General features: G+C 37.1%; 1 long non-coding RNA gene across 1 annotated transcript in view; it reads left to right on the forward strand.

Annotated features, from left to right (window-relative positions):
* Window positions 1-6,966: 6,966 nt before the first annotated feature.
* LOC103236523 (uncharacterized) overlaps window positions 6,967-24,947 on the forward strand; it is a 55,466-nt gene continuing 37,485 nt past the window's right edge. The window contains exon 1 of the long non-coding RNA XR_012093570.1: window positions 6,967-7,159. This is a non-coding gene — a long non-coding RNA (uncharacterized lncRNA). The remainder of the gene's footprint in view (window positions 7,160-24,947) is intronic.

Consider the following 24,947-nt stretch of genomic DNA (forward strand, 5'->3'; position numbering starts at 1 on the left):
GCATACCTATAATCTCAGTCACTTGGGAGGCTGAGGCAGGAGAATCACTTGAACCCAGGAGAGAGAAGTTTCAGTGAGCCAAGATTGTGCCTCTGCACTCCAGCTTGGTTGAAAGAGTGAGACTCTGTCTCAAAAAGAAAAAAAAGGAACTAAAGGGTCAGGATTAAGTTTTGGTGCTCATTTAAGTTTTTCCAAACCAGAGAACAATGCAGGGTAGCAGTATAGGTCGGAGGCAATGGGCAAGATTCCAGGGCTCAGTATGTTTTCCCAGACCCGAAAGCAATGGCAGGGCAGTGATTTAGTTCCAGAGCAGTGTAAGTTCAGGTGTTTACTATAAGTCATCCCCAGAATAGGGAGCACCAACAAGCCGGTGTTTAAGTTTTGATACTAATGAGTAAAGGTCTAACATTACCAAAGAATATCTGCAAATAGTGGAAGAGGTGGCCCAAATGTGTGAGCATCAATATATAGATAAAAATAATTGTAAAAACTCAGAGAAATATGATACCAACAAAAGAAACAAACAAAGCTCCAGCAATAGATCAAGAATAATTGAAGATCTAGAAAATATTTCAAAAAGAATTAATAACAATTCCCTTAAAGAAGTTCAGGGAATCACAAGAAAATAGAAGTAGGGAATTAACACAATTTGGAAAATAACCCAGGAACAAAGTGATATATATGAGATGGAGTCTTGCTCTGTTGCCCAGGCTGGAGTTCAGTGGCACAATCTTGGCTCACTGCAAGCTCCACCTCCTGGATTCACACCATTTTCCTGCCTCAGCCTCCTGAGTAGCTGGGACTACAGGTGCCTGCCACCACGCCCAGCTAATTTTTTTGTATTTTTAGTAGAGACGGGGTTTCACCATGTTAGCCAGGATGGTCTCGATCTCCTGACCTTGTAATATGCCCACCTCGGCCTCCCAAAGTGCTGGGATTACAGGCAAGAGCCACTGTGCCTAGCTGCAAAGTGAGAAATTTTAAAAAACAAAACAAAATAATTAAAAAAACAGAAATTCCAGAAGTAAAGAGCACAATAACTGAACTGAAAAACTAATTTGAAAGCTTCAAAGGGAGAATTGAATAAACACAGGGAAGACTTAGGAATCTTGAAGGCAGAATATATGAAATTACACAGAGTAGTAAAATAAAAAAGTAATAAAAAGTGATGAAGGCCTATAAAAATTATGGGACACAATCAAGCAATTGAGTCGCCATATAATATAATTTTCTGAAAGAGATGAGATGGGAAATGGCTGTGAAAGCATCTTAAACTATTGTCGGAAACTTTACTAAATCTGGAGAAAGATGAGAGTCTCCAGGTACTGGAAGCTCAAAGGTCATCAATAAAATTCAACCCAAAGAGGAATTCCCCAATGCATATTATAATCAAATTAGAAAAAAATCAAGGACAAAGAAAAAAATACTCAAAGCAGCAAGAGAAAAAAATATTATACTCAATGGAACCCCAATATATGTTTCAGTAATTTTTTCAGCAGGAGCCTTCCTGGGTAGGAGAGAGTGAGATGCTATATTCAAAGTGCTGAAAGAAAAAATCTGCCAAGCAAGGATACTGTACATAGCAAAACAACTCTTCAAAGATAAAGAGGAAATAAAGACTTTCCCAGACAAACAAATGCTGAGAGAATTCGTCAGAATTTCACATCAGGTTTATCTCAAAAGAAATGCTAGAGATGTCTTCATCTGAAAAGAACTAGATGCTAATGTGTAACCAGAAAAATGTCCGCAAGTAGAAAACTCACTGATTGAAGAAAACAGACAAATCAGTAAAATCAATAAAATACTGTCACTGGGGTAAGTAAACCACTTATATCTTCATTGTGAAGACTATAAGATAAAACTATTAAAAACAATATGACAATTAACAGACAGAAAATATAAAAAGTTTTAAATGAAAACATTAAAAAGTCAAAATGTGGGAGGAGAATGGTGTTACAGTGCTAAGTTTGTTTTTGTTACTTTTCTTTTTTTGTGATCAAATTTAAGTTGTTATCAGTTTATAATAACCTGCTATAACGATAAAACTGTAAGATGGGCCAGGTAAGGTGGTTCACACCTGTAATCCCAGCACTTTGGGAGGCCAAGGCGGTTGAATCACCTGAGGTCGAGAGTTTGAGACCAGTCTGACCAACATGGAGAAACCTCATTTCTATTAAAAATACAAAATTAACTGGGCAAGGTGGCGCATTCCTGTAATCCCAGCTACTCGGGAGGCTGAGGCAGGAGAATCACTTGAACCCGGGAGGTAGAGGTTGTGGTGAGCTGAGATCCCACCGCTGCACTCCAGCCTGAGCAATAAGAGCAAAACTCTGTCTCAAAAGCAAACAAACAACGCCACAAAAAAACTGTAAGATGTTTTCTGTAACCTCAAAGCAAAAATTTATAATTGACACACTAACAATACATGGCATGGAATCAAAACATATTTCTAATGGAAATGACTTAATCACAAAGGAAGATAGTAAGAAAGGAAAAAAGAGGAAAGAATCTACAAAACAACCAGAAAACAAGTAACACAATGGGAGTAATATTCTCTTATCTATCAATAATAATCCTGAATGTAAATGAATTCAATTTCCCAATTAAAAAGGAGAGTGACTAAATGTATAAAAAAGGCAATGACACAAATATATATACTGTCTAAAATAAACCCACTTCACCTATAAAGACTCTTATAGACTGAAAGGGAACTGGTAGAAAAAGATATTCCGTGTAAATGGAAACCAAAAAAGAGAAGGAGTAGCGATACTAGATAAACTATACTTTAAGTCAGAATGGTAAATAAAAGACAAAGAAGGTCATTATATCATGATAAAGGAGTCAAAACAGCAAGAGAATATAAAAATTGTGAATATGTATGTACCCAGCACTGGAGCACCCAAATATATAACAAATATTGAGACTGCAACACAATAATAGCAACACAACACAAAAATAACACCTTATTTTTGCAATAGACAGACCATCCAGATAGGTAATTTAAAAAGGTCCATCAGAGTTAAACTGCACTGTAGAACAAGTGGACCTAACAGATATTTACAGAACATTCCATTCAACAGTTGAAAAATAAACGATTTTCTTAAGAGCACATGGAACATTCTCCAGAATAGTCTATATATTAGGTCACAAAACAAGTCTTAATAAACTAACAAAAAGTAGAAATTGTATCAAGTATTTCTGACCACAATAGAATGAAACTGAAAATCAGTAACAGAAAGAATATTGGAAAGTGTACAAATGTATGTGAATTAAACAACAGGCTTCTGAACAACAAATTGGCCAATGAAGAAATTGAAAAGGAAGTTAAAAAATTTCTTGAGACAAATGAAAATGGAAACACAACTTGCAGAATCTATGAGATACAGCAAAAGCAATGCTAAGAAGGAAGCTTATAGCATTAAACACTTATGTCAAAAAAGTTGAAAGACTTCAAATAAACACCCTAATAACTCACATCAAGGAACTAGAAGCACAAGAAATAGCCCAACCCAAAATTAGTGGAAAAAAAGAAATAATAAAGATAACAGCAGAAATAAAGAAAATGGAGATTTAGAAAAGTACAAAACATCAACCAAACAAAAAATTATTTTCTTGAAAAGATAAACAAAATTGACAAACTTTTAGGTAGACTAACAAAAAAAGAGAAAATCCAAACAAATAAAATCAGAGATAAGAAAGAAGTCATTACAACTGATATCACAGAAATTCAAAGAATCATTAGAGACTATTATGAATACCAACAAATTGGAAAACCTAGAAGAAATAGACATATTCATGAACACACGAAACCTATCAAGATTGAAGCATGAAGAAATAGAAGAGGTGAATAACAAATAGCAAGATTGAGTCTGTAATAAGTCTCCAATTAAAAAGAAGACCCAGTCCTGATGGCTTAACTGCTGAATTCTACCAAACACTTAAAGAAGAACTTAAATTATTCCAAAAAAATCGAAGAGAAGGTAATACTTATGCTATAGTATGGGTATTTGTGCCTTCAAACTTATGTTGAAATTTGATCCCCAATGTTAAAGATGGGGCCTAAGGGAACGTACTTGGGTCTTGGAGTTAGATCCCTCATGAATTGCTTGGTGCTGTCCTTGGGGTAATGAATGAATTCTTAGTTTATTAGTTCCCATGGGAGTTCCTCCAACAGTTGATCCTTAAAAGGGGCCTGGAACCTTCCTTCCTTTCTTGCTTTCTCTCTCTTGCCATTGATCTCTGCATATGCTCCCTATGCTTGCCTTCCACCATGTGTGGAAGCAGCCTGAAGCCCTCACCAGAAGTAGGTACTGGTACCACGCTTCTTGTACAATCTGCAGAACCATCAGCCAAATGAACTCCTTTTTCTGTATAGATTACCTAGCCTCAGGTATTCCTTTATAATGACATAAAAATGAACGAAGACAACTTCCAAAGTTACTCTAAGAGGCCAGCATTACCCTAATACCCAAACCAGGACAGAACACAACAAAACCCTAAAGACTAATAACCCTGAAGGACATATTATTGTTAAAATGTCCATACTACCCAAAGCTACTTACAGATTCATTGCAATCCTTGTCAAAACACCAATGTGTTTTGACATTCTTTATGACACGAATGTGACATTCTTTATGGAAATGAAAAAAATAGTCTTAACGTTTGTATTGAATCACAGAAGACCCTGAATAGCCATAGCAGTCCTGAGCAGAGAGAACAAAGCTGGAGGAATCACACTTCAAATATACTGCAAAACTATAGTAATCAAAACAGCATACTGATATAAAAAACTGACATATGGACCAATGAAACAGAATAGAGAACCCCAAAATAAATTCACACATCTACAGTCAACTTATTTTTAACAGAGGTTACAAGAACCCACACTGGGGAAAGGACAGTCTTTTCCATAAATTGTGATGAGCAAACTGGATATCCACATGCAGAAGAATGAAACTAGATCTCTACTATTCACCATATACAGAAATAAAATAAAATGGATTAAAGACTAAAATATAAGACCTAAAACTATGAGTCTACTAGAAAAAACCTGGGGAAATACTTTGGGATATTGGTCTGGGGAAAGATTTTTTTTTTTTTTTTTTTTTTTTTTTTTTTTTTAAACAAGACTTCAAAAGCACAGGCAACAAAAGGAAAAACCAACAAATGGGATTTCATCAATCTAAACAGCTTCAGCACAGCAAAGTAAGCAATTAACAGAATGTAGACAACTTACAAAATGGGAGAAAATATTTGCTGACTATTCATCTGACAAAGGACTAATAACCAGAATACATAAGGAACACAAATGACTCAATAGGAAAAATAAACAAATAATCCAATTAAAAAATAGGCAAATGGTCTGAACAGACATTTACCAAAAGAAGATGCACAAATGACTAACAGGTGTGTGTGTGTGTGTGTGTGTGTGTGTGTGTTTGAGTCAGAGTTTCACTCTGTCACCCAGGCTGGAGTGGTGCCATCCTGGATCACTGCAGTCTTGACCTCCCAGGCCCAAGTGATTCTCCCACCTCAACCTCCTAAGTAGCTAGGACCATGGGTGCCTACCACCATGCTTGGCTAATTTTTAAACATTCTGTAGAGACCGGGACTCACTAGGTTGCCTAGGCTGGTCTCAAACTCCTGGGCTCAAGTGATCTTCCCATTTTGGCTTCCCAAAGTGCTGGAATTACAGGGGTGAGCCAATGTGGCCAACCCCAAAAGGTGTATGAAACAATGCTCAACATCACTAATCATCAGTTAGATGCAAGTTAAAACCACAATGAGATACCATTTCACCCCAACGAAAATGGCTTGTGTCAAAAAGAAAGGCTTGAGCCACCGTGCCCGGCCTATAATTATACCTTTATGTCAAAGCCAGCTAAATGAAACTATACACTAAAGTTAAAAGTTTAAAAATACTATGATTATGATTGAAGTACCATTATAACCACCTTTAAAGAATTGTTTTGTGGCTGGGTACAATGGCTCATTTCTGTCATCCCAGCACTTTGAGAGGCTGAGGTAAGAGGATTGCTTGAGTCCAAGAGTTCAAGACCAGAAAGGACAATGTAGTGAGACCCTGTCTCTATGAAAAAAATGTAAATAAATAAAGAGTAATTTTGAATTGATATTAACTCTGGGGACTCGCAACACTGCTTAATACAGATTAGAAAATATTATCAGGCAACCTTTTGTAACAGTAAGTATTATTGCAGACAAAACATTTTGGGAAGGGTGAACATCAGTGAGAAAGAAAAAGGTAGTTGGGTTATATGAGCACAAGCCTATAGATTTTTGAACAGAATCATGCTGTATTATTATCTAATTAGGTATCCAAGTCGTCATGGTCAAGTAAAAAAAGAAATTCAGTTATAGGGAGAGGAGGTGGCAATATGGGATTTAAAGCAAAATCTCTATCAGTACTCTTATCTATCTTATGCGAATGAGAGCTGCAGGGTCAAGTTATCCTAGATCTTAATTTAATGAGACTCCTAGAGGGGAAATGGGAGCCCAGTGGAAGAAGCTGGAGGTGAAATATTGGATTTTCAGGGCCCTGAAGACACACAAACCAGAAGAGAGTGCATGATCCTTATTAAGGGGTCTGCAGAAATGAAGGAATTTCTTAAGAACCCCTACATGTACCAGGTGCCAGAAATGATAAGTTCCTTTTCTAGGCTTCCTTGGTTTTTCTTGCTCTGTACACAGCCCCTCCTGCTTAATCTGTAATGAGCACTTGTTTCTCTGCTTAATCTGTAACTAGCAAACCTCAGAATCTGTAAACAACCCTTCCTGCCTGGTTGGTAAGGGACAGCCTCTCCCTTCTTCCCTAATTGGCCTTTTTCAATTTCAAACACTAGCCAATTGGGTCAGCTTAGACCGTGTGGTCCGACTCCAGCCAATGGGTAAAGGACACAGAACAGGAACTGCGTTAGGGATAAAAACCCCTGCCCCACCTGGCTTGGTGTGCTCTTGCCATCCTGACTGACGTAGGCAGCATCCTTCTGCAGAAGTAAATGTGGCTTGCTGAGAAATTTTCTGCCTAAGTTCTGGTTTTCTTTGCAGCACCCAGCATTTGTTTCTAACACAGCAAAAGAGTGAGCTGTAAAAACCTCTCAAATTCAAGAAAGCATAAAGCAAATTGAACAATACTGGTGAGGTAAGAACTTGACTTCCCTAAGTTTTTCCCCTCTACTACCCTCTTCCTAAAATAATTGCAGGATGTAGAAGCCAAGATGAATAGGCTAAGGAGAAAATTGGTAGGAAAGAAAGAAGATGCCAGAAGATGTCAAAGGTTTTTGCTTCCAGCAAACTGTAACTAAATAAATGTTAAATTAATGTAAAAACAAATATGGGCTTTTGATTGTTATATGGAATGAGACCATTTAATTTTTGACCAATTGGAGTTTAAAATTGCAATTGCTTAACGTTGACCCCAAAGTTTTGAGACTTCAAAAGTCTTTATTCCAGGTAAGTGAGAAGATAGAACATTTTAAAGAATATTTTCACTTTAATCAAGTTGGACCTTATATAGCTAACATTTTCGTTTATCTCAATATTATGGGAAAGGAAAATGTCATATGAACTCAGAAAAGTAATAGGATCTAAACTTGAACAAGTGAAAAAATCATGATTTTTCAATTCTCTTGTGTATATAAATTACTTAGACCAATCTTTAGCAAAAATAAAATGAGAACTGTTTTATAAACAGTAAAGCATCTACAGATTATTCAAGAAAAAACCCTTATCTGTGAGTCCTTTGAGGACAAAAGCATTTTATGGCAGTGTGAACTAGTTAATGTCATTAGGTATTAAAAGGCAAGAACAATAATAAACAGCGAGCAGAATGTATAAAGAAGTTAGAGGACTGGAAAGAAATTGTGCATGATGTAAAGTTTAAGAATGATAAAAACTAAATATTTGCATTGAAGAAAACACGTTTGAAAATGATGAGTTCTGTTTTTTGTTTGTTTGCTTGTTTACATTTTTCTTTTGGTAACTTTTCATCCCCGCCCCCCACAAAAGCTGTTAAGTGCTTCATTAGTAAACAACATGATGGACAGAAAATAGATAGGAATACATTACGAATAGTTTTGACTTAGAATTATGTGTTAGTTTATAATCTAATAGCATGTCTAAAAGTTTTGAGTTGTATGTAAAATGCTTAAGAATTTTTAATAAAGAATCCCAGTGTGTTGTGGGATTTTCTTGATCTAAAATAGCTAACACCTGAATTTTATGATTTCATGCAGTAATTTTATTTCATTCATGATTTTGTGGGTCAGGAATTCTGGAAGGGCCTGGCTGGGTGATTCATCTTTGCTCAAGCTGGCAGCAGTAGAAGCTGTGGAATACACTCAAGCTGGCTTCTCCACCCCCATATCTGGTGCCACGGTGCTCCCTGGCCTCTCTTTCTTTCCATACAGCATTTCCAGGGCCTCTCCAATGTGGCCTGGGCTTCTCACATACAATGGTTTCAGGATAGTAGCTCAGGGCTCCGGAAGATCAAGGAAGAGACACTAGTTCTCCTACAGGCTGAGTCTGGAACTGGAGTGGAATAATCTCGATGCTCTCTATTGTCAAAGTGTAGTCCACCAGTGTAGGTTCAAGAGAGAGAAATAGATTCCATCTCTGCATGGAAGGAGGGTCAGAAGTTTTTCAGCTTTCTTTACCCTCCACACTGTAGTTTATCAACCTTTAAGTTTATATAGCCTTCTGAGAACCTGATGAAGAATACGGGAAATGTACTTTCATCACATTTGTATGCAATTTTGGTGGAAACACTTACCCTGAAGACTTAATGTCTAAAATAAGGTTGCTTGATGAATGGAATTATAGAAATAGTATATAATCCTTACCTTGATGTCAGATCCATTGGTCTATTGGCTAAATCCCTATCTTCTTTGTCCTCTTCTTTCCTCTTTAACCTTAACCTTCTCTTCCTTTCCTCTTGAGGTCTTTGAAAGGATCTTGGTTGTAGTTCAGCAGTTATAATTTCACAAGGTTCATTTCTCTCAGGGTAGTAATAAACTTTTAAAGTATGAGTAGGTCAATATTTCTCTAAATGAGTTCCTTTGTCCATAATTTAAACCCAGTAGCAGACACTCTGTGACTAGAAAGACAGAAAGGAAATAATCCCTTGGCACAATATTTTTAATAGCCAGATGTCATTGCCACTCACCAACTTTTACGCTGTATACAAGTATAACCTTGCCGACTGATTTCCAACTCCTACCCAAACTGTCTGCTTGGATTTTGTTTCTTATCAGCCACCGCAAATACAAAGATTGTTTTTCAATTTCGTTCTGTAAACATATGATTGCTGCATCCTGTAGGAATTGAAATTAAGCATCCCAGCTTTGGGAATTTTTTTCAGAAGCAATAAAAGGCTTCTTTGGCTTTGTCTTTTTATGAGGATGCTTTGCATCCTGCTCACATGCCTTGTAATGTAATCTCAAGACACAGCTGTTATTTCAGAGAGTTCATTCATGTCAGCAGCAATTAAAAAGTCCTTTGTTTTCCAAACATGCTTCCCAGCTTGTCTTGAGGAGCTTTGCAAACAATGACTCCTACAGCTTGAGGAAAGGAATCTTTATTGTGTGTGGCAGAAAGGGTGTGTCATGCTCATTTTCAGTCTTGTTCCATGATTTACCACAGGTACACCTGTGCATTTTCTTGAGAGTGAAGTTTTAAATATAGAAAATTCTCAGTCGTCACTTTGCCACCTTGAGATATGACCTCTTGTAGCAATGAGTTAGAGCATACTTATAAGATGGGATGAAAATCAAACCACTCCTTTGATATCACTGTGTTACCCTACTTATGTTTTCATTTTATATATTGAAATGGATGTATCCTGGAGACTTGAGCTTCAGTAGCTTGATCTTGCTTTGCTTTCAGGTGAGATGTGTACTATAGGACAGTATCTCAAGGGTTCCCTGTGCATACTTTGTGTTTCAGGTTATGGGCACCTGGAGAATGAAGAATTGAAAGAAAAACATGTGATATAATTTCAGAGCCTCAAAAAGGCAGGTTCTTTCCCTATCGGTCCTGTTTTCCTCTCTCAAAAGTGAATGGGTACATTCCTTGTAGAGGATTAGAGAAAGTACATGTGGCCTTGTCTTATCTAGCCTTTTCACCTGTAGAGTCGGGTCTCATGTATATTAAGATAAATGCCTGCTATGCGCATTTACAAATATTAGTGTCATGAATACATTTGTATACCTTTCAGATTGTTACACATAGACTATGTCTTATTTTAATGATTTGTATGTGTTTGTGTGTGGTGGTGGTAGGAGCAGGGGTAACTAGACCGGTACTCAAATAACACATCCTTTCTGTTTTTGGTCAGTTTCTAGACTTCTTTTTGCTTTGGAATAAAAGGATGGGATGAAGGTGGGAGCAGGGAACTAAGGAAACTGCTAACTTATAATAAGCTGAAACACACAGCCAGGGTTACATATTTTCCCTTCACCTTTTAAATAATCAGAATGAGCATGTGATATCTCAAATGAAATATTTATTTACCTAAATGACAATGCGTTTTATATTTTAGCAAATTTACAAAAAAGTATAGAATCTGCAGTCTAGGGAATACATAAAGATATTACAGAACAGGACATATATTTCCAACTCAAGTTCCGTAAGTCTATAGATTCTTTAAAGTCTGCTGACATTAGATAAGGAGTAATCAGGTATATGTGAGAGTAGATTTTACAAACGTGAAGCTTTTGAGCATTTTGCAAGCCTGTTGGTGAACACACATCTGGACTCTGAGTCACGTGATTAATGTGAGCTCAAGGTTTTCTCAGCTGGAAATCCTCAGTTATGATGTCTGAGAATTCTGGTAAAAGGCAGGCAAAGTAATTTGTAATTACAAAGCATTTTTCTTATTCTGCCTTTATGAAAGAAGAGATCCAAATAATCCTGGTTCATAGAGTTAGAACTGATCTTAAATCAGCTAGTGGAAACCTTGCTTTGTGTAATAGGAGGAAGTAGCAACAGTAACAGCAGAGAGATAAGTGATTGCCTACACACTGCTCAGTCACCCAGGATCTGAATCTAGGTCTTTTGACTAAGCCAATCCTGAATATCAAATTAGAAAGCCTGAGAGAAATATACTAGGTACTTTGTTTTTACGTCTTTATTGAGGTAATTCACTCATTTAATATGTACAGAACTGGACTGTTTTTTAGTGTTGCTGTTGTTTGGATTTGTGTCCCCACCCAAATCTCATGTCAAATTGTAGTCCTCGGTGTTGAAGGAGGGGCCTGGTGGGAGGTGATTGGATCATGGGGTCCAATTCCCCCTTGCTGCTCTCCTGATAGTGAGTGAGTTTTCATGAGATCTGGTTGTTTAAAAGTGTGTAACACTTCCCCCTTTGGTCTCTTCCTCCTTTCAGTCATGGAGGATACTTGCTTCCCCTTTGCCTTCCACCATGATTGTAAGTTTCCTGAGGCCTCCTCAGCCATGCTTCCTGTACAGCCTGTGGAACTATGAGTCAATTAAACTTATTTTCTTTGTAAATTACCCAGTCTCAGGTACTTCTCTATAGCAATGTGAGAACGAACTAGTACAAACCTATTCAGAGTTATGGAGTTATCACCACATTATAGAATATGTCAAAATGCCCAAAAGAAAACCTTTCCCCACTACCAGTCACTTCCTATTTACCCCTAAAGGCCTGCCTCCACCCTCGTCCTAGGCAAGCACTGGTCTACTATCTGTCCTGATGGATTTTTTCCTATTCTGGACATTTCATACAAATGAAATCATTTGATAGGCGGTCTTTTGTGACTAGATTCTTTCACTTGGCATAATGTTGTAACACTTCCATGTTAAAATGATAATCTGTGTTTCATTTTTTTATTGCCAAATAGTATTTTATTGTGCAAACGCTCCACATTTTGTTCATCTGTTACTGAGTTGAAAATCATATAGGCTGTTTTAATTTTTTGGCTATTATAAATAGTGCTGTTATAAATATTGTGTGAAAGTTTTTGTGTGCACTCCACATACATTTTAATTTCTCATGGATATATATTTGGAAGTGAAATTGTCAGGTCATATGGTAAACCTGTGTTCAATATTTTGAAGAATTGCCAAACTATTTTTTCCTAGTTTGTTTTTACAACAATGTCAAAATATTATACTAACAACTCCCATGAACCAGGGTGATGCTGAGCTGATTTTCAAAGTATATAACCATCCATATGGAAAAGTTGGTGTATATTAATACATAGTTAAAAATCATGAAGAGGCACAAGAAAGTCCTCATCATTAAAATAAGACTATGAAAAGCAATAATCATGCTTTCTACATTGTGAATAATTTGCATAGTCTACATTTAAACCAGCCAGTATATAACAGGCTTTTCGTTGGCAGCAATAAGAATTTGGCCAATGTTAATATAGTCTTTCACTTTGCATTTCTAGATATAGAAAATGGCAACAGGTTTTTGATAAAGATGTTAAGATATTGAAAAAATAAGACTAAAAATATCAGTAGGAGAGAACAGCACCATTAAAGGAAGGGGCTAGTCTTAGTGCTTGAAGTTCTCTGAATTCCAACTGCATCAGGGTTTGGCAGCAGTATCATGCACACACTGAAGGAAGCTTTTTTGCTGCCTTTTGAAGCTGCCTTTTGTAGGTCTTATGTATAAACAAACCAGAATGAAGCTATTCGATTTTTTACCTGTATTTCTCTTAAGACATTTTGCCAGCCATTTTTTTTTAACCGTATACCCCGTAAAATAGCTGGAATGTCTAACTTTAGGTCCCAGACCCATTTTTTTTTCCGAGCTCCCCTACAATCCATGTGATATTACTTTGTATCCTGGAACTCCACCTTTACCTGTGGAACAGGAATAATTAGGTACACCTGTGTACCTAAGAAGATGGGGATATGTGATAACAAATGAGCTATGTAGCACACAGTACTCTGTGAACTATTTATTTATTTATTTATTTATTTATTTATTTATTTATTTAGAGATAGAGTCTTGCTCTGTTGCCCAGGCTGGAGTGCAGTGGCGCAATCTCTGCTCACTGCAATCTCTGCCACCTGGGTTCAAGAGATTCTCCTGCCACAGCCTTCTGAGTAGCTGGGATTACAGGTGTGTGCCCCCACACCTGGCTAATTTTTGTATTTGTAGTAGAGACAGGGTTTCAGCATCTTGGCCAGGCTGGTCTTGAACTCCTGACCTCATGATCCACCCACCTCAGCCTTTCAAAGTGCTGGGATTACAGGCGTGAGCCACCGTGCCTGGCACTGTACTCTGTAAACTATCAAGCTCTAAAAGATAAGTCATTTCTATGGGCCAAGTAGAACTGTGCTCATTATATTTGAAGGGATATTTTAAATGTTCAGAGCACGGATACTTATTTTTTTCCACAACTACCTATAATTAATGATCAGCACTATTTAAAGCATTTAAGGGCACATTTCTAAACTGATAGGCACAACTAAAAATATAAAATTAGGAAGAATTGACAACATTTGCTTAGCTACCACATCCACCATGAAACTCTCACTCCAAAAGGCTTTCTTGGGAGATACTGGAAGGAGCATGGAGCATGTACATTACAGACAAACTGAATTTGTATTTTGCATAATTTCAGGTTGCAGATTGCTCAGTTCTTTCCTTACTTCCCAGAAACACTGGAAGTTCACCCCATTCTTAACTCCATCTCTTGGAGCTGTTTTTATATTTTTGCAGGCAAAAATGAGAGGTAAAGGGACAGGTGAACTGTGGCTACTTAAAGTAAAATATATATAACACATTTCCTTTTTTCTCTTCTTGTGATACCAATACCAAAACACACCATTTTCTTGAAGAGTTTTCCAAGTTCTATTTAAAAAAGAAGGAAAAACAAAGTAAAAGCTATTACTAAAATTCACATCAATTGGCAAGTTAAAAGCAACGCTAGGAATATGACCCCGAAGGGCCATTTCTTTTTAGCTTCTATTCACTTATCAATATAATTATAGTTTCATTAAATGCATTTGGGATTGAAAGTGTTTTTAAAGTAAATATTTACTTTAAAACAATGTATTAAAAGCTTAGAAAGATGGGTGTGTGTATATATATATGTACATATAAAAGTACATCTCTCTATACTTATATATTTTATTATATATAATTTATATATAATTATATATACTTGTATATATTAAGAGTATATATGCAAAACGTATATACATACTATATATAAAGTATACATATATAAAGTATACATACTTTATATATAAAAAAGTATGTATACTTTATAAATAGTATATATGTGTTTTCATGATGGAAGATTGCAAATATAAAATAAGACAAAGAGTACGAAATTTTAGTAAGAATATATCAACAAAAAATATAATTAGCAGCTTGTTGAGAACATTAAATTTTGCTACTGTCGAATTTTATGAGAGTAGCAGCTGCTCTGCCACTTACTACCAAAGCATCAATATCTTAAGATAACACAGAGCCTTGTTTTTTATTATTTTTTTCCTACCTGAAAAAAAAAAAAAACCAGACAGGGAATTCAGCAGGTGCTATTTCTGGAGAAAAATGACTAGCATTATGAACATCTTCAATTATTTGCCTCGCTTCATATAAATTCCTCTTTCCTCCCTCCAAGTTCTCATTATTCAAAAGTCATTTACCACTAAATTATAGAAAAAATAGTTTCTCCTGAAGCAGAAGTGAAGTGAAGCTGGGTATGAGTCAATAAACAATTATGAGCCTCTCAAATCATCAAAAAGATGCCACCAATGACATATGACCTATGCTGGTCTCGGCACCCATTTATGAAGAGACTAGAAGGGGTAATATTTTTCCTTCTGTGGAACTGATGGTCCCTGTCATCTCAACTTGAGGGAAAGTTTGTCTTTGAACCAAAACATACTCGTTTGTGGAGGATATACAGAAGATACACATGAGCATCTTTTCCTAAGAAAATATGTTTGAAACTCTTATCATATCTCAGCAAACAGAGCCTGAGATGAGTGGCTTGCAAGCCTCAGTAGCCGGGCTCATTGTTTTCTTCTAGGTATGGTAGAATCAGTGACTGCATGGCTCAGAGGGAGGCTGCGAAGCCAGGCAAGCCTCGGTTCAGACTTGGCTGCTCATGAACAGTGTGACCTTGGCAAATTATGGGGTTTCTTAAAGCCTGTTTCTTCATTTATAAGTTGTAAGTATATGCATCTTTTTTTTAAAAAAAGGTTTAAAAGTATGTATGTAATACTCTGCACATGTTATGCATGGCAGAAGCTGTTGGGTTTCCTTACTCTTTTGTTGCCCATAGAATCCTGAGGATATTAGAGTCACAGCGTACCCAGGGCCAGAGAATTAGTCCTGATTGCTTTGTACCATTGTGGCAATCTCATTTTCCATTGCCGTGACTGATTTTGAGATATGAAATTCAGTTCTGGCCAATAATATGTAGCAGGGAGACCTCTGGGGCTTCTAGGAGAGGTTTTTCACCTTGAAGAGAGAGAGGGATTGGAGAAAGAGTTCTATTTGGTGTTGGGCTTTGTTATGTGAGAACTCGAGGCCTGTGCTCCAGTAGCCAACTGACTGAGACAAAACTGAGTATGAAACGCTGAGCTTCAGTTTGAATGTGGGTCCCCAGGTCATTATGGAGCAACCATGAGACAGCCTCTTCTGGCCTTTTGTTAAACACGAGAAGTATCCTGTGTTTAAAGCACTCTGGGTGGGATTTTCCATTATTTGTAACCAAAAGCATCCAACACAAAAAGTAGACTGTTAATAATATGTGTTAATCTGTATATTTTGACAGGGCAAATTGGTATTTATTAAAACCCATTTCCTTGAATGAATAGAAAATAATCCTCAATCGAATTCCAACTGCAATTCTATAATACTTTTTCTTTTTAGAATTTTGGAAATTTAAAAATCTTAAAAAAACTTTTTTTTCTTTTTCAGGGAAGATCTAATAAAATTTAGTGGAATTCAATCAGTTACGTTTTATTTTAAAAGCAAAGAAGAATGCCATAGACTTATACTTTGGAAGGGAATTTAATAATTATTTATATCTAAAACTTAAATCACCTTCCTGCCTCTAATTAAAGAGTACTTAAAATCCATCTCAAGAGAGAGAACTGGGGTTTTTTAATGAATTTTTAAAAACCAACCTATTAAATAGCAGCATTTTAGGTTAGGTTTATGTAGTACACAGGTTTGTGTTAGGACTCATAATTATGGATCAGATCCAGTTTGGGTGATCCATGAAAAATAACTCATACTTCATGCTCATAATTTACATAAAAGAAGGTATTTCTTGTTCCTTCTTTTAATTACATGGGTCATACTCGCTGCAGAGGAGAATCCTAATTTCTGAAGTATTTTTATTCCTCTATTGGAGATCTTCCTCTTCCCTTTCTTCTGCTTATCTCTGACAGACTACAAAGCTAAAGGAAATCAAAAATGTATAAACATACCAATCCTGGAAATTTGAAATCTTTTTGAATTTTATTAGACCCTGTGATACCAACCAGAAATTTGAAACTTCTTTTGTCTTGGAAGCTGCAGACATTCTTTAAGAACAATTAATGAGAAATGGTGCACAGATCAGGTAAGGACCTAGATCTAGATCTGATTTTTTAAAAGTACCAGCAACTGGCTGGGCTCAGTGGCTCATGCCTGTAATCCCAGCACTTTGGGAAGCTGAGGTGGGCAGATCATGAGGTCAGGAGATTGAGACCATCCTGACTAACATGGTGAAATCCCAAAAAATTAGCCGGGTGTGGTGGCATGCGCCCGTAGTCCCAGCTACTTGGGAGGCTGAGGCAGGAGAATTGCTTGAATCCGAGAGGCGGAGGTTGCAGTGAGCCGAGATAGAGCCACTGCACTCTAGACTCTGTGTCAAAAAAAAAAAAAAAAAAAAGTACCAGTAACCCAGTAACTATAACAGTAGATTGTTTGAGTCAGTTCAATAGATAGCACAGGTTGTTTTATATTAAAGTAAAATGTGTGAATGTCTTTTTTGATGTAAAAGGTTATACATTCATCATTTGTTATTAAAAAAATAATTATTGCAACTCTACTATGTTCCAGGCCATTCTACATTCAAACTTATAAAACCCCTGGAGGCCCTGGGCCCTACTGCATAGTAAAAATGCCTCAGAAGCTCCTGTAATTCCCTTGGCCATACTATTGATATTCCAAATGATATTACTATTTGAGCATAAGTGTGTGGCTAGAAAAAAGCAGTCAAGAATGGTGGACTGGATGCAGGCAAGAGTGTGCCTTGTACTCACCTCAGGGTCTGTGAGCTGGGCTTGTGGATTATGAACTTGTTGCGGGTGGTCGACGGGAACTGTCTGTGGTTTGGTTTGTCAGGGGGCATCAAACAATGTAACTGCCCCCTCATCAGCATGTCAAATTGTATTAAGTCTCATGTAAATTCTCTGATGAACATTCTTATTTCCTGCAAGATTATTTGAGATAAAACTGAGAGTTAAGATGTAAGTAATTTGAAATGGATTTCCATGATTACTAATAAGAAATCCTTGTGAACCCACTTCTTTGTCCATGGATCACCAAGGGGAGTGCAGAGAGAATGGCAGTTCCATGTGACCAATTTCCCCTTTAATTATGCATTTTACACTAATAAATTTTAAAACGTGATATTTGAGAAGGACTCAGACTTCCACAAACTGCCTGAAAGGTCTATGAACCAAGAAGTTTAAGAGTAATGTGGAAAGTAAATATAAGCATTTGTGCAACAGTGGTGAAAGGAATACAGAAATTAAATAATAGAAACAAGATCACTAATAAAGTTTAGGACTGGTCAGTCCTATCTTCCTCTAGCACATGAAATTGGGGCTGCAGCTGGCATAGCAACGTCACTGAAGTCTCTGCATGGTTGGAAACCTTCACACACTCTCATGAAGAAGGGAATTAGCACAGCAGTGCGTGATTCTGTGGACAATCATCTTGGAGCTGTTGGATTTAGCAGTGGCTAAAATGGCCATATATTTTGAAAAGGAAGCAAGTCCTAGAGCTTGTTAGCTTGAAACTGGCAAGCAATCACAACTTTTTTGTCTGACCACATTTTACTTTTACTGCTTAGTAAAAATAAACCCCAAACATCGGTAATGTCTAAGTACTTTCATTAAATGGTTTTATGTAAAAAGTGAGGAAGACATTTCCTCATCTCACCATATCCTGTGATATGTTTTTGAGTTTTCAAATTGGAAAGCAGGCCCAGAGACTAGTATGTCTTGGGTGGCCTTTCATGGCCCAAACTACTTGTAATCTCCTATTTCCCATTTTCTCCTCTCTTTCTTTCTCCATTGCAGGATTAATGAAGACTCAGGAATATGGACATATTTTTATTTATGAGATTTATATATATATTTATTTATGACATTTATGAGTCCAAGGAACTCATAAATGTATACAGACTTTTTTTTAAAAGTTATGCCACACATTTGCTTTTTATTATTTATTTACCTTTTATAATTTCAGCTTGTATTTTAGATTCAGGGGGTACATGTGCAGGTTTGTTACTTGGGTATATTGTATGAGGCTGAGGTTTGGTTGTATGATTGATCCTGTCACCCAGGTAGTAAGCATAGTATGCAACAGTTCATTTTTCAGCACCTGCCCTCCCTCCCCCTCCTACCTGTAGTAGTCCCCAGTGTCTACTGTTCTTACTTTTATGTCTATAACTACTCAATGTTTAGCTCTTACTTATGAATGAGAACGTGTGATATTTGGTTTTCTGTTCCTGTATTAATTTGTTTAGGATAATGGCTTCTAGCTGCATCCATGTTGCTGCAAAGGATATGATTCATTTTTTCATATGACTACATAGTATTCTATATACCAGACTGTTTTAAAATAAAGGCAGTTTTCCTCTTAATGAGAGAACTGCAAATAATGAAAGTATGTTCAAAAGTTATTTAAAATCAAAACAAGCTAAGGGTCTTTATCCATTTTGTGCTGCTATAACTGAATATCCAAGACAGATATTTATAAAGAACAGAGACTTATTTCTTACAGCTGGGAAGTCCAACATCGAGGGTGTGGCATCTGGTGAGGGCTTTCTTGCTGCATCATCCCATGGTGGAAGGTGGAAGGGCAACAGAGCATGCACAACAGAGAGGGTTGAACTCATTCTTTTATCAGGAACCCACTCCTTCAGTAACAGCATGAATCCAGTCATAAGAGCTCTACCCTCATGAGTCAGTTACCTCTAAAAAGTCCAGCTTCCCAACACTGCTGCACTGGGGATTAAGTCTCCAACACATAAACTTTGGTGAACACACTTAAACCATAGCACTAAGTTAGTTATACCAAATGAGAACATGCACGAAGTATTACTATTTGCAGTTCAAATTCTATTAAAAACTGTTGAGGTATAACTTTTAGCAGGCTCAAAATGCCTTTCTTTTAATGTTTCAGGGTAAGAATGGAGAGGGAAACAGGCTTAATGTGGCCAAAACTTGCATATTCTAATGTGGCCACTCAAACATTTTTTCTGTCTCTCTCTAGAGTTTAAAGGCAGGGTAAAAATATCTCTGATTTGGAAATCAGAATTGATTTCCACTTTTACAGATGTGCAGCTGAAAACCTGGGAATCTTCCTTGGACCTTCTTTTTCTCTTGCACCTCACATACGGTTTGTCAGCAAATGTTGTCACCTTTACCTTCAGAATATATTCATACTCCATCACTTCTCACCACCTTCTCTGTGAGCTTCTGTGTCATGGCCACCATCTCTCTCCTGGATGACTCTACTGGTCTTCAAGCTGGTTTTCCTCTTTCCCTCTTGCTCCTGTCAGATTATTTTTTTTAACACCGTAGACAGAGGTCTGTTAAAATGTTAAGTCAGATCATGTTGCCCCTCCACTCAAAACCCTGTGATCATTTTCCATCTTACTCAAAGTTCCAGTCATGGGCCTTGCAATGGCCAGCCAGGCCCTTCATTCTGTTCATGTTAGCTTTCTTGTCTCATTTCCTCGTACTCCCCACTCACTCTGCTTCAGCCACACTGGCCCATTGCTTTCCCTTATCTTCAAACCCTGGAATAGTGGCTGTCACATAGTAGGTACTCAATAAATTTGTGATAGGTGAATGGTAACCCAAGTATCTTCTGTGCTTATACTGTGATCTGAAATGCAAAGAAAAATGGAGTAAGTCCTTCATTTGGTGTTTAGCTCCTAATGCCCCTTGTAAGTTCCGGGGGAACTTAAATATCTTTTTATTTTTCTTTCTTTATGATTATTATTTTTTTGAGATGGACTCTTACCCTGTCACCAGGCTGGAGTGCAGTGGTGTGATCTCAGCTCACTGCAACCTCCGCCTCCTGGATTCAAGCAATTCTCCTGCCTCAGCCTCCTGAGTAGCTGGGACTACAGGTGTGTGCCACCACTCCTGGCTAATTTTTGTATTAAGCAGAGACAGGGTTTCACCATGTTGGCCAGGATGGTCTCGATCTCTTGACCTTGTGATCCACTTGCCTTAGCTTCCCAAAGTGTTAGAATTACAGGCGTGAGCCACCGTGCATGGCCTTCTTTTTGGTTTTCAGAAGTTCTAAATCATGATTTCCTCTGAAGTTTTTGTTTGCATTCTGCATTCTGCCTTCCCTGCGTACTGTCCTTTCTCTGCATCATGTTGCTCTGTTGGGCATGCTTGAATTCTTCACTCCCCACACCTCTGTGTATAGCAGGCTTGGTTAAGATTTGGAATAATTAATGTTTAGGTCTTTGCTTTCTTAAAAGCCATTACTTTTTGCACTAAGAACTTTTGGTGGATTCATCTACTCAAACTCCAGTCTCCTTCCATTTCCTCAGTTTTGCTTTTTCTCTTTCCCAAAGTACTGCATTCCTTCTTAGGACATCTGATTATCAGAGCACTCTTTTATTTCTGACCCAGACTATCTCATATGGTTTCTACCCATTAGTGGATAAAATTCATTTTCCTAATTCTGTAATGCTCATTTAGAACAAATAATATCCCTTTTTCAGTGCTTCTCAGTCTTCTGGGGCTCTGTGAAAGTATTACAATCCTGGATAATTTGACTAAACATAGTTTTCTTAAAACGAAAACCATTCCTCCATCTGGAAAGTTCTATTTATTTTGGAAAAAATATGCTTTATAGTGATTAGACCTCAGATATAAGCTCATTAGCCATATTACAGGCTGCATTTATTAATACATATTGGCCTTTTCAAAAAACTTCCTTAATGGATATCTTGATATAGTAAAAACTGTGAATGGTTTTAATTGTCTAATGTATATTTTATGACAGATAAAAATATTATTATATCTGAATTCATGCTCCATTGCTAAAACTTAAGAATGTTATAAATAAACTACTTGAAATGTCCCATTTTGTTGGAAATAAAAACTTCTTATGAAGCTTAATGTGCAGTTAATTCAGAGCCTACATAAGAATGGCCTCTTCTTAAAAGTCTAACTATTCATTATGTGGCATTTTGTAGAGAAATTTAACTAAAGCAATGTAGGCAGCTTCACTCCAGTTCTTGGCAATAAGCAACACTGATGATTAATGACCTACATTGGTAATTGGCTCTTGGTTACAGATGCCATGTACATTTAAGAGATGAGACTATAATGAATGGAAATATCTCAGTAGTTCAACTAGCGCTTACTCACCGAGGGATTAAGGTGACCTGACATGCTAGTACAAGCCTGGTTATGTAAAACTGCATATGCTGTTTTTAGGTTTTCCTTGCATGGCAGTAATTTTCTTTTCACTTAAAAAAAAATCTTAGAGTTAGGAAAGTCTGCCAAAGAGAGAGCATTATGAAACAAATGCTACCAAAAACATTTGAAACCAACCTGCTAGTCAACCTAAGATAAGTAGTTTCTTATTTTCTAAGCAAGTGACATTTCCTAATGATCATCTGCTATAAATGGGCCGTATTGTTATGTTCTGTCAGACTTTAGCTGTATAAAGGTCTGTGCCTACAGGCGAACCCATGGGTACTGGGTCCTGGATTCTGCAAAGAAGAACCAAATCAAGAATCACTGTCCGTGACCATCTTAAAGACCTGGCATAGGAAGCATGCCTTTCTTCTTGTTGAAGTTTGCCAGCTTTGCACTTGGATTTACCTTTTCAGATTTCAATGCCTCTGCACACTGAGATTTGTCAGTCAGTCTTAAACTTTGCCAATAACTGACCATACTATGTCCACCCACAATTTTTTGTTTGTTTGTTTGTTTGTTTTTGCTTTGAAAACCAGTTTTCCACAAGTCTTTACCTTTTTGGCTTCCCATTGGAGATTTTAGACTTGGGCAGTTGGGGGAGTGGCAGTAACTAAGAAAGCAATTCTCAGCATGAGAGCCAGTGAAAGGCTTGGAAATATGAACATCTTGGTTGTTTCTGGAAGAACAGGCTGTATTTCAGCATGGCATGGGGCATGTGGATGCATATGGTGCAGTGGACTCTAATGTTAAGCTCCATGCGATCATAAGGGGTTCAAATGCCACTCATAACAGCTTGGCAACGTCTTGTAGACTTGAAGTTTTCAAACAGGATAATGAGATATGACCATCTCTTCTTACGTCTTTGGAAGATAGCTGACTTAGGGTAACTGACTTATGGAGCAAGAGGCAAACTGGAACAAGAACTGAATGTTTTTGTTAGCTCATCACCAAGATAATGAGGACTTAAATTAGGGAAGTGGCCATAAGGGGAATAAGAAGAAGAACTTCTGCCGTAGGTAAGGCAGGACATGGCATGTCACAGAGGTAAGAGAGAAAACAGGAAGAGCTGAAGCTAGCTCAGAGTTTTCTAGCCTGTGGGGGCAGAAATGATGGCTTTGTTTTGCGAGGTATGCAGCACATGAGGAACTAGGTTTTGTTGAGAAAATGTTGAGGTTTGAATATGTGGAGTTTGAAGGACTGATAAGACATTTTTCTGTTAATTAAGGTCCAGCTAGCAGGCAGAATTTAGGATTGAGGTCAGGGATGAAAGACACAGAATTGTCAGTCATCTACTTGTAGGAAATGTTTTCTCAGTGTGAGCACAGTCAGTCCTTGGAGGGCAGGTCTAGGTTTTGTTCACTCCTGTGTTTCCAGCCTCTAGTGACTGGCACAGACAATACACCAAATAAATACTGAGTGAAATAATGTGTCATTTAACTCCCCACCCCATTTCTTCTTTCCATTTCTCTACCAATTACTCCAAAGAAAAGAAATGTTAACCTTAAATAGTTGTATTATTATGATTTTCTTTCTAATTTAGAAGATAAATTTGCAGACTTAGAGGAGACTGGATACTATTTTCAACACAATGGCTAAGCATTCTTGATCTCTTATTTTCAATCTTGCTAATGCTAGCCTTTTTTTTTCATACTATGATTAACAACTTCTGCAAGACGTTCAGACTTTATCACAGGTCTTGAACTAAAGTTAATTTTACTGTTTCATTGACTGCTATAGCAATATATTAAAATTAAAAATAAATATTCAGTTATGCAATATTAGGAATAAGGTTAGTTTCAACAAAACAGGTAACCTTTCTAAAACAGAGAATGTGGTGAAAATAATAATGTTAAATTACAAATTAAACTAGTTCTTTGTTAGTGAGTAAAAACATGTTCTTGGAATTATGATTTTTTTTTCTTAAATAAAGTGATTTGGGAGAAAAGTTTGACTTTATCATGATTTTCAGTCTAATCACATTGTAGCCCAAATTGACCAGTCTGAAGGTTTTTGGTGGTGGTAATGAGACAGGTATAGCAAAGGTTTAATAACTTGTGCTGTGTTTTGGCTACCTTGTGTTATTTGTATATTATCTCTTTGTGTTTTAGAAATTGCCAATGTTCCTTTTTTTCTGAAAAAGAGTTTTTATGCCTAAAATGAGCTTTTAAGGGATTTGACTGAACAATAACTTTGGAAATGATAACCGATTTTATATGACTCTGATTGTCAGCCACTTGTAAGCTCCTTGAAGAAAGGAACTAGATCTTTGTGTGTGTGTGTTCATGTGTATGTATGTGTTAGGAAGTTTACATCCAACAGGGAAATTTATGTAATTTATACATGCTGAATATGGATGAGGAAATGAGTGGTCATTCAATAGTGATTGTCTACAAGATATTTTCCGAGACAAAAACTACATTAAACTGGTTTCAGGAAACATCATAATTCCTTAATACAGCTTTTGAACCAATGACTTTCAGAGCTGTTCAGAAGGACGCCATTGTTAAACTCATGTGCTATCTTCTCAGTCTGTGAAAAGCATGCGGCGTGTCTGAACTGGCAGAGAAAAGTGGGAATGCCTGTTGATTACTCTTTTTTGTTTCTGGTGGACAAATCAAATATTGAGAAGACTCTTGGTGACTTCTCCTTTTGCATTTTCTTTTCTATTCCAAGTCAAATGTCACATAACATAGCAGGGAAGCCTGAAAACTGACAGTCTCCCTCATTGAGTATAAGCCCTATGTCAGTATTTTTCTTTCCAAAATATTAGCCATGGCTGTCACATTCTCTTCTATCTATGACCACCTCAGAATACACCTCTGCATAAGTAGGGAAGGTGCCGTGCTCGTGGGAGCCATGTTCAGTGAAGCCCAGTTTGCATTCTAAACATTTCAGAGCACTGGGATGGCAGATGCCAGCAGAACGCTGTCCCTTGTCGGTCTCTGTCATTTCTCTTCATCCCCATGGCTGCCTGTGAGAAAAGTATAAAACCTCCTAGACTATGTCTAATTATATAATCCCAGGTGGGCAAAAACTGCTCCCTCTCTTCAACTAATGATAAGTTTATGATCTAGGGAAGAAGAATTGATAGTCCTGGTTATTTTTATGCTAACTGATGCCAAGACAGATGCTGTTTCGTTCTTGGAGGTATCTAGAGAGGTCTCTCCCTAAGGTGCATCATGGAAACAGATTTGGACTGTTTTCTGAGTACCAAAAAGGAAATTTTTTCCTTCTTCTCCAGGCCTTAGGGTATAGCA

The sequence above is a fragment of the Chlorocebus sabaeus genome, chromosome 7 (genome assembly GCF_047675955.1).
Source record: "Chlorocebus sabaeus isolate Y175 chromosome 7, mChlSab1.0.hap1, whole genome shotgun sequence".
Lineage (NCBI taxonomy): Eukaryota > Metazoa > Chordata > Mammalia > Primates > Cercopithecidae > Chlorocebus > Chlorocebus sabaeus.